Source organism: Lacerta agilis, chromosome Z, assembly GCF_009819535.1.
Source record: "Lacerta agilis isolate rLacAgi1 chromosome Z, rLacAgi1.pri, whole genome shotgun sequence".
In the NCBI taxonomy this organism is placed as follows: Eukaryota; Metazoa; Chordata; class Lepidosauria; order Squamata; family Lacertidae; genus Lacerta; species Lacerta agilis.
The window spans coordinates 23,862,596-23,876,347 of NC_046331.1; the positions used below are offsets into that span (position 1 = coordinate 23,862,596).

The 13,752-nt window shown below is 40.4% G+C and overlaps 1 protein-coding gene across 3 annotated transcripts in view; it reads left to right on the forward strand.

Annotated features, from left to right (window-relative positions):
* Nucleotides 1–13,752, forward strand: part of GAB3 (GRB2 associated binding protein 3) — an 83,418-nt gene that overhangs the window by 13,337 nt on the left and 56,329 nt on the right. Inside the window, exon 1 of one of the 3 annotated variants that reach the window (XM_033137345.1) lies at nt 9,856–10,236. The exons of the other annotated variants lie outside the window; for them this stretch is intronic. The gene's annotated coding sequence lies outside the window, so the exon portion shown is untranslated. Of the gene's footprint in view, nt 1–9,855; nt 10,237–13,752 lie in introns of those variants that run through there. 3 annotated transcript variants of the gene reach the window in all.

Below are 13,752 nucleotides of genomic sequence, written 5' to 3' on the forward strand. Positions count from 1 at the left end.
AACCAAACGATGTATAAATATTTTGTATTTCCTCTAAATCGCATGACTCAGAACAGTTTTTATTTGAGTTTAGCAAAACCAGCACACACTCTTCACCATTTTGAACTGAAAGAGGATCCAGGACAAATTTGTCTTGCTTTGCAAGGGGATTAATTTTACCCTTGACTTACAAAGGCACTTAAGGGAACAGCTGCTATTTCTCTTTCTTCTTTGAGAGAACTAGGTTATCACACCACACATTCCGCACAACACCCCCCTCCAAATAATTGGCCACTTCCACCTCCAACTTCTTTGAAATTCATTTATTATGAATTCTGAGCTGTAAATAGATAAAAGTGAACCAGCAGGGAGTTGTGGTTTTCTTTGCTTCTGGTTATGATTCCCCCCCCCACCTTTTTTGCATTCAGTTGCATCCCAAATCTCCAAGATGAATGAGACAACCAGATAAGGTGCACTTTGCCAGATATGAGGAATATGAACTAACGGCATCCTGCTTTTTGTTTACTCATCTCAGAGCACCAAAGGTGGTAGGACTGCACCAAGACAGTATCCTGAGTTGCATGGCTGAGTATCAGCTTCTGAATGGGGCTAGGTCAGGGCTGCATTCAGAAAACACTTGCTTCTGATTTCCTGACGTTTACTGTCCTGATATTTTTTAATTTTATTTTATGTGACCTTTCACATGACATAAAAAACCACTTCTGGAAAAAAGTAGTAGATTGTAAAGGAAACTTAACACGGATTTCTGTGTTAATTGTTTCCAGAAAACAAATCTGTTTGCAAACCTATTATCCCGGAATATTGTGGGGCAAAATTTGGGGCAGTGTACTTGCATATAATTTTTTTCCTGCAGTTTTCATTGGTGATTCATGGGGGAACAGACACGCACATGCTCATAGAGGGTGGGAGGGGATGGTACTTGTCTGATTATGTCTTCTGTTGTATCACACCACAGCAACTGGCATGTATGTAATTTAGCACAACGTGACAGTAAAGCAATCAGCTAATGCAGTGTAAAAAGAATGTTGGAAACTGGGACAGAAACACTAGCATTGTAACTATTTACTTACTTACTTACTTCCCTTCATCATGTGATCTCAGTTAGGTTTTTCCTAAGATGGGTATTTTTGGAGGTGGGGTGTCAAATCCTGCCCAAAACCATCCATTGACCCTGAAAGCTGAGAAGACACTGTCAGTTCTACTTGGAGGGGATTTGTACAAATCCGGGGTTTCCTCAGGCCTACTGATACCTTCCTGTTGTGCATGGGTGGTACAGCTTCAGCTGCATTAGTATAATAGTGGAAAATAATACAAGATTATTTTAAAATAAAAATATTGCTTTGAAAAGCAGCAAGTGAACTGGTGTATCTTGGACCGGGAAGGTGTTGTTGTTTTTTGTCCAGAGGGTAAGAATGCTGATCAAGGCATTGTACTTTCAGCTTCTGAGAACATATGATTGAGTCCTCCACTAATTAGTCAGCAAATACCAGAGATGAAATTTAGGGAATTTCTTCCAAAGTACTGTATGTTCACTGACCTGCCAGTTAATGATGGAGTTATTCAAGCCCAGTTGCTTAACTTTTCAGAGGAGAACTGTTGTGTCATCACAATGCTCTGGTTCTATTCAACCCCCCCCCCCCCAAATTTCCTTTTCAGAAATCAAATCTTGAGGATAGAGCAATAGGTGAATTAAAACAACAAACAACCGTGCAGACAGTTTGATGGCACCTTTCAGCATCCTTGCTGGGTTTTCCGGAAACTCTTGTCACACAAGTGGGAATAATGACTAATTACTGGGCTTCATCTATGTTAGTTGAATTTGGGTACCATGGGACAATTTAGTTATGATTTAAGTCCCATTGATTTCATGACTTAAGTCATGACGAGCTTGTTTCAGTGATTTCAGCAGGACTCACCTGAAACCAGTTTAGTCTGGATCCAGCTCCAGGATGGCCACCTGTGTATTGCCAAAATAAGGGAAAATGTGCCCCCACCACCTAAAAGAAAGAGTACAATTTTGCATAAAATGTGTATGTACATATGCAAATTTAGAAATAGTTACTGCAGTTTGAACTGAAATACAATACCAGAGTAGGAAAGATTATGATAAGGGGATCTGTTTGCCTACTCTATTTGCTTTCCAGATACTGATCATTGCCAGATTCAAGACTCCTGCTCTCCCTTGTTACAGTTCTTTTACCTTTAGATTACACAGGCCTTCACACAAGAGGACCTCTTCACATAGAGAACTGTCCTCTGTACAGCAGGACCCATGGCCACCCTATCTAACACACAGAGACTTCCTGAACCCCACATTGTGATGGGGCTGTTTATTCACATCTGTTTCCCTTATGCAGTAGATATGCATGTAAACTGGGTCTGAACTGGCTGTGAGTTCAGATCTTACCTCAGCCATATTCTTGATGTTTTTCTGTAGAATGGTGCCAATAAAAACAGCATTTGCAATAGGTACCTACTTAGGGAGGAAAGGTGAGGTGAGGATTGTAAAGCACATTACACTTTTTTTTTTAAGAGATGCTTGTTCAAAGATCAAAACAGAAGTCCCCAAAGTAAGTAGTTTTGGTTTTCTATTCATGCTGTTTATCCTCCCCTCAAAACATAGTCTTAAGCTTAAGTGTAGATGCTTGGAGCAAAACATTAAATTCTCATTTGGACCTTTGTTATGACAAGTAGTGTGCTGTTGTTTAGGATGCCAGCCATCTATGCCCTCTTACAAGTTACCATTCCAGTACTCCTCTCATCGTTTTTGTCCTGCAACAGCCAGAATGCTGAATCATTGTTGATCTGTTTTGCCCACTCCAGGTTTCCCCCGTTTCCCCTACTTATGCACTCTTTGGGGGTTTTATTGGCCCTGACTACTTTCCTCTGGAAGGTTGACCATGTACAAATCTGGCCCTTGGGCTTTAGGATGTTTCTCATGCCTATATAATATAGAAACCTGACGACTGAACTAGAAAAATCTTGGATAAAATTAAGACGTTCCTGTCCCCATTTTCTTCAGGTCTGATCTTGAAACCCTAGATTTTAGGAGCAGCATATTTAGCAACTAGTTTTAAACATGCTTTCTTATAAAGTTACTGTTTCATTGATGGATAATAAACTAATGTTGAATAATATTGCTGGAGCTATCCTTTGGTCCTGCAGTATGCTTATTGTTATTGTTATAAGGATTTAAATTTCTTATCTAAAAGGAAAATTATTTCAAAAATAGAAAGCACTTCATGTATAATGTAGGTATATTATACACCCACTTTTGATATTTACTAGTTCATTTCTTTGTTTTGGCTATTACGGCATGGATATTACTGGGAAATTAATCAATATGGTTTCTTTGTTTAGATGGCGGCAGAAAAGAAATCATGCTGTTAATACTTACAGGTTGCCTGATTATTTTTCTGTTGGATTTGTTCTCTGCATTAGTTCCCTAGGATTTGTGAAGGGAAAAGACCGTGGCTCAGAGGCAGGGCACCCTCTTTGCAAGCAGAAGGTCCCCAGGTTCAATCCATTGCATCTACTCTGTGTGTGTGCGTGTGTGTGTGCGTGTGCTAGTACAATCTCTTGTCTGAAACCCTGGAGAACTACTGCTTTTATTTGTTGAGTAGCTGTGGAGAACCTTGAAGTTAAAAGGTCATTTACCTGCTTTTATGGTTACATTTTCAGGGTAGGATGAGTTATGGACTGGGCACTGCTTCCCATCTCTCCTTGTTGTAAGTGAAGGAGAGAAGGTCTAACAAAGCATATTTGGAGAGAAAAAACACCTTCCTGGCATACACCCACACCATACATTTAAAGCATTATGCCACTTTAAAGAGTCATGGCTTTCTCTAAAGAAGGGTGTAGTTAGTTAAGGGTGCTCGGAGTTGTTAGCCTCCCCAATACACAGAACCACAGTCACTCAAATGGTTAACAATCAATTCTTCTTCCCAGAGAACTCCAGGCATTGCAGTGAGGGGAATAAAGGTAAAGGTAAAGGTACCCCTGACCATTAGGTCTAGTCACAGATGACTCTGGGGCTATGGCGCTCATCTTGCTCTATAGGCCAAGGGAGCCGTCGTTTATCCGTAGACAGCTTCAGCGTCGTGAGGCCAGCATAACTAAGCCGCTTCTGGCGAACCAGAGCAATGCATGGAAACATGGTTTATCTTCCCGCCAGAGTGGTACCTATTTATCTACTTGCACTTTGACATGCTTTTGAACTGCTAGGTGGGCAGGAGCTGGGACCGAACAACGGGAGCTCACTCCGTTGCGGGGATTCGAACTGTCGACCTTCTGATCGGCAAGCCCTAGGCTCTGTGGTTTTCTAATAACTTCTAAAAACTCGCAGTACCTTTAACAGTTCCCAGGATTCTTGGGGGGCTGACATGGCTCTTAAACTGTAGTTTAAGTAGTTATTTATATGTATAGTGCATATGTGGCCTATGTGATGGTGTAAATATTTTTCCTTCCGCAGTATAAATTTATATGTCTATATATGTACATATAATCTCCTGCAACCCCCACCCCCTGGGGGAAGCACTTGGATCAAAGTATCAGTAAGGCCAGACACTCTAAAAGCAGTCAAGTGAATAATAATCTCTAAACTATCTTGTGGCTTTTTATTTTCTAGTAAATCAGATAGAACGGGTGGAAACATTTCCAAGTATTTGGCGTTCTTGAGTTGTCTATCATGTCAGTCTATTAGCTGGCTAAAAAGTGAGGGACAAAAAACGGTCAAAACCCCATTTTGAAAGATGTGAGTGCCTCAGACTTTGAAATTAACGACTCACAAGTAGCTTTCCCTGCTTAACTTCCTATTTTTGAAAGAAACAGCACAGCCACACACACAACCAAAGTCTTTTAATATACCCTGACGTATAGTGTCACCAAAACTGGATGATGAACGAAGAGAAAACCTTTTATGTGGTAAAATTCAAAGCAGAAGACTGCGGTAGTGATTATACCAGCGTGAAGCTTTGTAAAACGTTCTCAAAGTAGAACCACGAGGAATACAGGAACGTAATGCATCGTGTGGAGAAAGAGGTTAGAGATATTTTCTCTCTCTTTTTATCATAACACTAGAACTTCTGGACCTATAATGAAGCTGAATACAGTGGTACCTTGGGTTAAGAACTTAATTCGTTCTGGAGGTCCGTTCTTAACCTGAAACTGTTCATAACCTGAGGTACCACTTTAGCTAATGGGGCCTCCCGCTGCCACCACCAGAGCACGATTTCTGTTCTCATCCTGAAGCAAAGTTCTTAACCCGAGGTACTACTTCTGGGTTGGCGGAGTCTGTAACCTGAAGCGTCTGTAACCCGAGGTACCACTGTACTGGATGGTTCAGTCCAGACAAAACCAAGTATTTCTTCATGCAGTACATAGCTAAGTGTGTGGAATTAGCTGCCACTGGATGGCCACCAGCTGTAAAACACAATTACAATCCATTGAGGATCAGACTTTTGACGACTACTATCCACTATAAGTTTGCTCTTCCTCCGCTGTTGAAGACCTCTGAATATCAGTTGCTAGGAGGAGTCAGAAGTGGGCACATGCTGTACTCAGGCTTGCTTGCAGTATTCCCAGAGGCATCTGGGACACCCTTGTGGAAATCAAGATTCTGGACCAAATGAGCCTTTGGCCTGATTCCACAGGGCTCCTCTTATGTCCCTAACAAGAGTTTGTCTCTGCCCAGCTCAGCTGTGATTGTCAATTTAAAGAGCAAGCTGGTTACAAAGTGTGGGGGTGGGGGAGGATCTCAGTGGCTGTTGCAGTTTTGGGGGTCCCTTAGGCTTGAGGGACTCTTAGGCAATTCCCTGCATGGGCTAACCTCCTGTCACTGCAGTCTATTCACTTGTCCAATCTGTATTAGCTCTTGTATGCTCAGAGAGGACTGGTGAGCTGGTAGTAAAGGTGCAGAGGAGAAGAGCAGGACCAGGGGGCTCGGGGTTGCAGTGCCCCCCCCATGGGGGCCTCAACAGCTGCCCAACAATGGCTGCCATGACACCAGCCCTGGGAATGCTCTCAATCATTATATTTAAAATAGATTTTTACCATATCTGGGACATAAAAGTCTCATATTCTGTTCCGTGCCACTGTACAGATCAGCTCTGTCATCTCTGACAATATTGATCATCTACTCAGAGAGGGAGTAGTTCAGCTTCCCTCTAGTCCTCCCTCAGACTGACATGATCAGCACCGTCAGAGAGCTGCTGTTACTGATCAGTGATCTGTGCATATTGCAGGTGCACTACAGCTGAGACCCATCCCTCGGTGATTCAGGATACAAGGGGCCTTCCCTCAATTGCAGGCTGTTTGGAAAAATCATTGCGCAAATCCTTGTTTCTGTGCATGGATCCCTGTTCCTGGACCAGGGCTAAATAATAGTAGGTAACAATTACTATACACTATGGGAGGCTCAAAAATGATCTCAACCTTTGCTCAATCTTCTCTCAGATGGAGGAGCTGGAGTCATTTAAGATACTTACATTCAAATTTACTAAAAATATAACTAAATGAGTTGTTTCACTTTCTTATAACAGGTGAAATCTAGCCACATATAAAAACAGCTTCGAAAATGCTTTTTAAAAAAGTGTTTTTAAAAATGCATTGAATTTTCCATAAGGCTCACCATCACTATGTAGTGTCACATTGTATATTGTACTTAAGACACACTTAAAACATTTTATTTGCAGCTGTGTAGCTGAGTCTGCCATCTTTCCCCCAAGTTAATCTTCAAAATCATCCAAGTTAGACCACAAGCTTCATTCATGGCCCTTGGTGAGTCTTTGGATCTGTGGCTGAAGACTGGAAACGACAAATCCATTATTAAGTATTCATATTGATTTTAACTGTATTTGTGTTGATTCATTTATATTTCTTGTGTTGTTTGTATTGTATTGCAATTTGAATTCCATAAGAAATTAAAGAAACAAAATACATTTAAAAATCATGCAGCATCAAGAACAGCACATTACAATTGCTACAACAGGCACAAAAATCATTAAGTGGTCTGTCAAGACCCCCAGCAATTTTCAAGTGGCCCATGGGGAGATTTTTTGGGGGAATCTCTGCTTTAAGAGAAACCTATAAGCATCATTAAAACAACTTCAGGTTGGTCTCCCCAAATCTGTTTGCTTTTAAAAACCCTTTTCTCCTATTGCCAGCTGGTCATTTTGTTTTCCAACCACAGGTGTTGAAAACTGCAGCCCATTTCCTTTTGTTGGTTGTGGTTAGTTGCACACAAGTATCTTATTGTGGGTTTGGTGTAATTTTTTTTTTAAAAAAGACCTCTATTGCCATTCACTTTACAAAAACAAAAATAAAATCGTACAAAAAGAAATCTGTGTGTGTGTGTGTGTGTGTGTGTGTATGTGTGTATGGACTTCATTGTTCTTATCTGAATTCATATCCTGTGTAGGATGCTGTGTGTGTGTGTGTGTGTGTGTGTGTGTGTGTTAAACCCAACAAAATAATTACTGGAGCATTGGGTGATATCCAGCTGAGTCATACGTAGAACAGACCCATTGGGTATATTCTGAGCATGACTAATGTTGGATATCATCCATTGTTTCTCTCCCTCCACCCCCTTTGATAGTATCCAGAAACAAAGATTCTTGGACGGAAAGTTCAATAACAGAAATAACTGTTCACAGCCAAAGTGATGTCCACAGTCAAATTAGCTTCAAACATCCATTTTGAGAGTATGTGGTTGCCCTCTCTTTTGCTGCTTGTTCTTTAGTCTTTATTTCTAGGAACATTAAGAAACTGCTCCATACCAAGTCACACCATTGGCCCATCTAGTCCAGTATTGTCAGCACTTCCTGGCAGTGGCTGTCCAGAGTTTGAGACAGGAATCTTTCACAGCTGTGGCTGGAGAGATCTTCCTGCGACCTATGTTTGAGTTGACACCCTTCTCCAGTGTTCAGTTATGATAAGTACAAAATCCAGTAATGCTTTGTGCTTGGTTTGTTTAAACAAATAGGCTATGATGTCATCATTATACACACACACACAAACACACACACACACACATATTTTCATTTTGTGCTTACAGTCATCATTGTGTCCAGAAGGGAACTCTTTTAAGAGTTTGTGTAGCAACGCAATGCAGCCTATGCAGATGTAGAGAAAGAAGCAGAGTTCAGAGGGAGCTTATCAGAAATGAATTTGAGTGAGACAGCAATTTTAAGAGTAAATTATTTGGAAGTATTGGCTTTTGAAGGAGGAGTTCTAATGAAGCAACAACAGCCCCCCCTTCAGCATCATTTTATCAATTGTTACAGCAAAAGCACTTCCATGGAAGTCTGTACTAACGGTTCCAAGAAGTGCTTGTTGACGTGCCTGCATCCTGAGGCAAGGGCTGTTGGGAGGGTCCAAGGCAACGGGCCTATCGCATCTCAGCTGGAGTCACTTTGAACAGAGTTCAAAGAATTTCAAATTCTTTCCCTTCAATCCTTTGCGTGTAAGACAAATTCAAGAGGCAAAGGTCTTTCTCAGATGTGGAAGTGTGAAAGAAAGCTTTTCCTATTGAATTTCTGCCTCCCTCAAATAAAGCCTATCAGATATAACAGTGGCAAATTTAGGGAGGAGCTGAGAACTGATATATATTGTATTACACAATACTGTGAAAAACTAAAAAGAATACCCACAAAACCTAGATAAATATACTTTAAAATATTCTGCAGTAAGCTTCAGAATAGCAAGTTTCTTAGCAGGAAGCTATTACATACCAAAACTCTCCACAGACCTATGTATCTTTTTTTCTTTTTTCTTTTGCTTTTAAAAAGAAACAGCTTATTGGGGGTTTATTCCAGATACTTATGCTCTGTAATTATTGAGAGGGTTTGTTTTAACTCTTAACATTCTGTTCTGTTCTATTCTATTCTGTTCTATTCTATTCTTTATTTATTTATGCCAGGTTAGCAAATTTACAGAAAGCAACAGGAAGGACTTTTCAAAGTAGCTGAATGTTGTTTCTATGTATGAATGTGTGGATAAATGTTCTCTTGGCAAGAGTCCTTGTGTGAGTAAGCAGAATAATTTTTTATTATTATTTCTATATCGCATATGATACTGAAAGGCTCTAAAAATGGGGTGAGGAACCTTTGGTCTGCCAGATGTTGTTGAACCCCAATGTCTTATCAGCCCTGGCCAGTGTGGTCATTGGCCAAAGACGATGGGAGTTGTAGTGCAGAAAGATCTGGAGGCCAAAAGATTTCCCATCTGTAGTCTAAATAATTGACTATATGTGTAAAACATGTACAGTAATGCTTAGGTCTCGCTCAGTGTCCAGGCTATGAAAATTGTTACAGCATTTCTACAACAGATAGAACATTGAAAGCTGCTGTTTCCATATTTGAAAATGATGTGATTAATACAAATTTTGAAAATGAGACATTTTTGCCTCTAAGCACTGTGTTTTATTTTAATTCATTTTGTTTCATTAAGAAATGTTATAAACCACTTACTGAAATAATCCCTAAGTACATAGAATAATCCTAACAATTAATACTATATAAGTAAGGGCTTATATCTGAAGTAGCACTATGTTTCTTGTTAATGCAAGGATTTAGCCTTGGGTTGCAATAATAGCACATACAGAGCATATTAGTCTTTTTTTGTTTTTTAAAGCAGGTTACAAACATTGGTGCCTCTTGCATATTATTAACTCCAGTTTGGTCCAAGATTAGCAGGATGAAAGGGGGGGGAGGGCAGGGGGGGTGTTGATTATTGACCAGATACATTGACCACACTATATTGCATGTTTTATATAGTACAACCATGTTCCTTGTTCCATATTGTGGGATTTTTCTCTTCCTCATAGCATTAATGCAATGAGGGGTATTTTCTTTTCTTTCCTTTTTTTAAACAACTAGCTATTTCAAGCTTGTTATTTCCTTGACCCTCAAGACCAGCTTGCTGTTGGTTTGTTGATGTGATTTCTATAGTTACACTGGCAGAAATATGCTGCCTTTCTCATTTGGGCCCCTCAATTCCAGAAATAGCTAGATAGAGCAAAGTGTTAATAGCTGGCGACTCTAGACATGAGTCATAACCATGGTGGCTGTGATAGCAGTAGAAAGATGGCATTGATAAGGCTCCGGAGTGTATCTTTAATCTTTAGATGTCAGTTACCTAACCTCCTTGTTAGGTACTGGGAGATATCTGTGTCTTGGAGGAGACAGAGGCACAGGTATGGTAAGACAAGGACTCACATGACACCAGTAGGAGGATCAGGTAAGCTGAGGTGGGTGGGAGAAAGCAGAATCTACCAGAGGTGAAGGTATGAAGATAAGCCGCTGACCTGCTCTGAAAATATGCTATCCCGCTTTCTCCAGATTTTTACCTCTTACAGTGAGGGGGGAAAGTATTTGATCCCCTGCTTAATTTGTCCATTCAGATGTGCATTGGCAAACTGCAGACGGGCCTGTACATGTGCTGTTCTGATCAAGGGGACCTTGCGGGCTCTGCAAGATCTCAGTCTTTCACGGTGTAGTGTGTTACCAACTGTTTTCATGGCGACTATGGTCCCAGCTGCTCTGAGATCATTGACAAGTTCCCCCCGTGTAGTTCTGGGCTGCTTCATCACCGTTCTCCTGATATTGCACCTCCAAGAGATGAGATCTTGCATGGCGCCCCAGACCGAGGGAGGTTGACAGTTATTTTGTGTTTCTTCCATTTGCGAATTATTGCACCAGCTGTTGTCACCTTCTCACCAAGGTGCTTGGCAATAGTCTTGTAGCCCAGTCCAGCTTTGTGCAGGTCTACAGTCTTGTCCCTGACATCCTTAGACAGCTCTTTGGTCTTGGTCAGTGTTCCCCAACCTTGGGCCTCCAGTTGTTTTTGGCCTACAACTCCCATCATCCCTGACCACTGGCCTTGCTAGCTAGGGATGATGGGAGCTGTAGTCCAAAAACAGCTGGAGGCCCAAGGTTGAGGAACACTGGTCTTGGTCATGGTGGCTACTTTGGAATCTGCTGGATTGATTGCTTCTGTTGACAGGTGTCTTTTGTACAGGTACTGTAATGAGCTGAGATTACAGGTAAGACCTCTCCCTTACAGCAGGTGCTTCTAATCTCAGCTTGTTACATACAGTGAAGATACCAGGTAGCCTGACATCTGGCTGGTTGTTAGGGGATCAAATGCTTATTTCACTCATTATACTGCACATCAATCTGACTTTTGTCTTCTGGGTTTCTGGGGTTTTTCCTGTTGTTATTCTGTTTCTCACAGCTACAATAAACCTACCATTAAAATGAAGGACTGGTCATTTCTTCATCAGAGGGCAAACGGGCAAATTTTGCAGGGGATCAAATACTTTCCCCCCTCACTGTAAGTCACTTTACACTTGAATGTGTCTACAATTGCTAAATGTGTGGCTGGTATTGCAGAAAAGCCAGGGGGCCACATGCACTATACATTTAAAGCACAATTATATGACTTGAAACAGTCATGACTTGCCCAGATTGTTCCAGGAACAATAGTTTTTGAGGGTGATGAGAGTTGTTAAGAGACCACCCCTCACAGAGCTACAATTTCCACAATGGTTTAGCGGTGAGTCTGTCTTTCCAGAGAGCTGTGGAAATTGTAGCTCTGTGAGGGGAATAGGGTTCTTTCAACACTCTTAACAAACTACAGCTCAGGACTCTTAAATCTTAGATTAACGTCATGGCCATTTAAAGTGGTATAATGCTGCTTTAGGTACAGGTATATAATGCAGATGGGGCTCAGATTTGAACCGCAATGACTGTGGATAAACAACAGCTCTGCGGACTTTCCCTCAACTATAAGTGCCTTCTGGACCAATTTCAAAATGGCAACAGCTTATGAAGGAGCTAGGAGGTCACTGTGGACCTGTGATTAACATGCATACAATTTGACTTTACCTCAAAGATCCTTTTTTTGCCAATCGTTCAGTGAAATGAGTCCCGTCCCCCCCCCGCCAAGCCGCCGTCTGAAAGTGGATGACAGATTTCAGTCTGCCTCAGCTGCCTATTTGGAAAGCATGCTGGCTTTGGGTAGAGGAAATTTTTGTGTGTGGATTAGGCTTTGAATCTTTTCTTTTAAGAAGCAAATTGTTGCTCAGAAATCTGAGGTTTTAATCCAGGGGACTTCTATGCATCTTTTGTTGTGGAATGTCATCAGGTAGAGAGGGTCTAGATTAGAATGCTGTGAGAATTGTCTATGATAGGACAAATGATTGTGAGAACTCCAAAACGATTATTGCTTTCTGTTTTGAAGAGGACAGCACACATGTGAGACCAAAAGACATTGTGTGTTTCACGCTGGTTGCAGCTAGACTTGCAACACGTAATTGCAAAAGGTCGTGTTGTCCATAGATTGCTGGTAGATAGCAATTGCAGAGAAGCTTAGTCATCATCACATTGGTGTCATCAAAGGCCAACTAAATCAGAATTGTTCACCACTGTTTGGAGTAACTTGGTTTCTTATATAATGGTGAATAATACAATGAAACCACTCCCAAAGTACATTTCAGTTTGAAAAAAATATTAATAGCAGGCAAGGTCACAATTAGAAATTATGAAGATCGGGGTTAATGTCTTGTGGGCAGCAGCATTGTAATTTGCAAATCTTGGTTCACAAAAGGGGCTGAAAAAAGGTCTTCTGTTGACTCTGAAACAAAAGAGAGAAAAGTAAAGAGAAATGTGATGATATTTTGTTGCTGAGCTGTTTCTTCATGGTTCCTGATTACAGTATTAGTATTTCTAAACAATTTTTGTGGGGGAATAAAATATTGGTATTTAATGTAGTTGTTATAGAAGTACTTTACCACCATATCAGAAAGTACCAGGGTAGTGCACACTGCTAAAACATAACTTTTTTTTAAAAAAAGTTTGCAAATGCTACAAAAAAATATCCAACTAAAAATACTCAAACAGACAAGAGGGAGTAAAAATACAGGATAATAAAATAACCATACTAAAAATACTCAAACAGACAAGAGGGAGTAAAAATACAGGATAATAAAATAACCATACTATTTTTAAGGGTTTAAAAAGAATGAATAGTGTAAAATATATTCCATGGTGTACAAAACATATCAAGTAATCACAAATGTTGCCAAATAAAATCATATTTAGTAGGAATGTGCCAACCATGCAGTTGGTTTGGTCATATAAATCACAAACAACCCCCAAACTGAAGCAAAGTCGGGGGGGGGGGTCTGCATTGCCCTTGGCCCCTGGTATTTTATAAGTCAAGTTTAAAAAAAAAAGTCGATAAACATGACTTTTTAAAACAATAAATCCACAGAATAACAAGATACATCCTTCTAACCTTGAGAGATCACTAAATAAGAGGCAGCTAGCAGATAGATAATTAATTGTTGGCAAAAATAAAAAAATAAGATGCTCTCATCTGACTGGGCCCACTTCTCCACACCCCCATCATTACTGCCCATTTGTTTGATTTGTCATCAATATGAGTTACTTTGAATCAGGATGTTGTGAATTTGTAGTATGGCTCAAATAAAATAAAATAAAAAAGCCTGCCCAAACACTTTAGTTAAAAAGTCACCTTGATCCTGAAGGAGAATTTATTTTGTCGAAATGGAGCAGCTTCGATCTAGAGTTGTAGGTGGGCATTTAGCTGCATAATTTGTAATGTTCTTTTTAAAGAACTGAAACCTGCGCTAGCAGGCTCTGTTAAATGTCACTAACTGCTTTAAAGGTTAATGATCCAAATACTCTCTTGAGTTGTGCTCTTTACTCAAAATACCTCTTTGTTTACTTC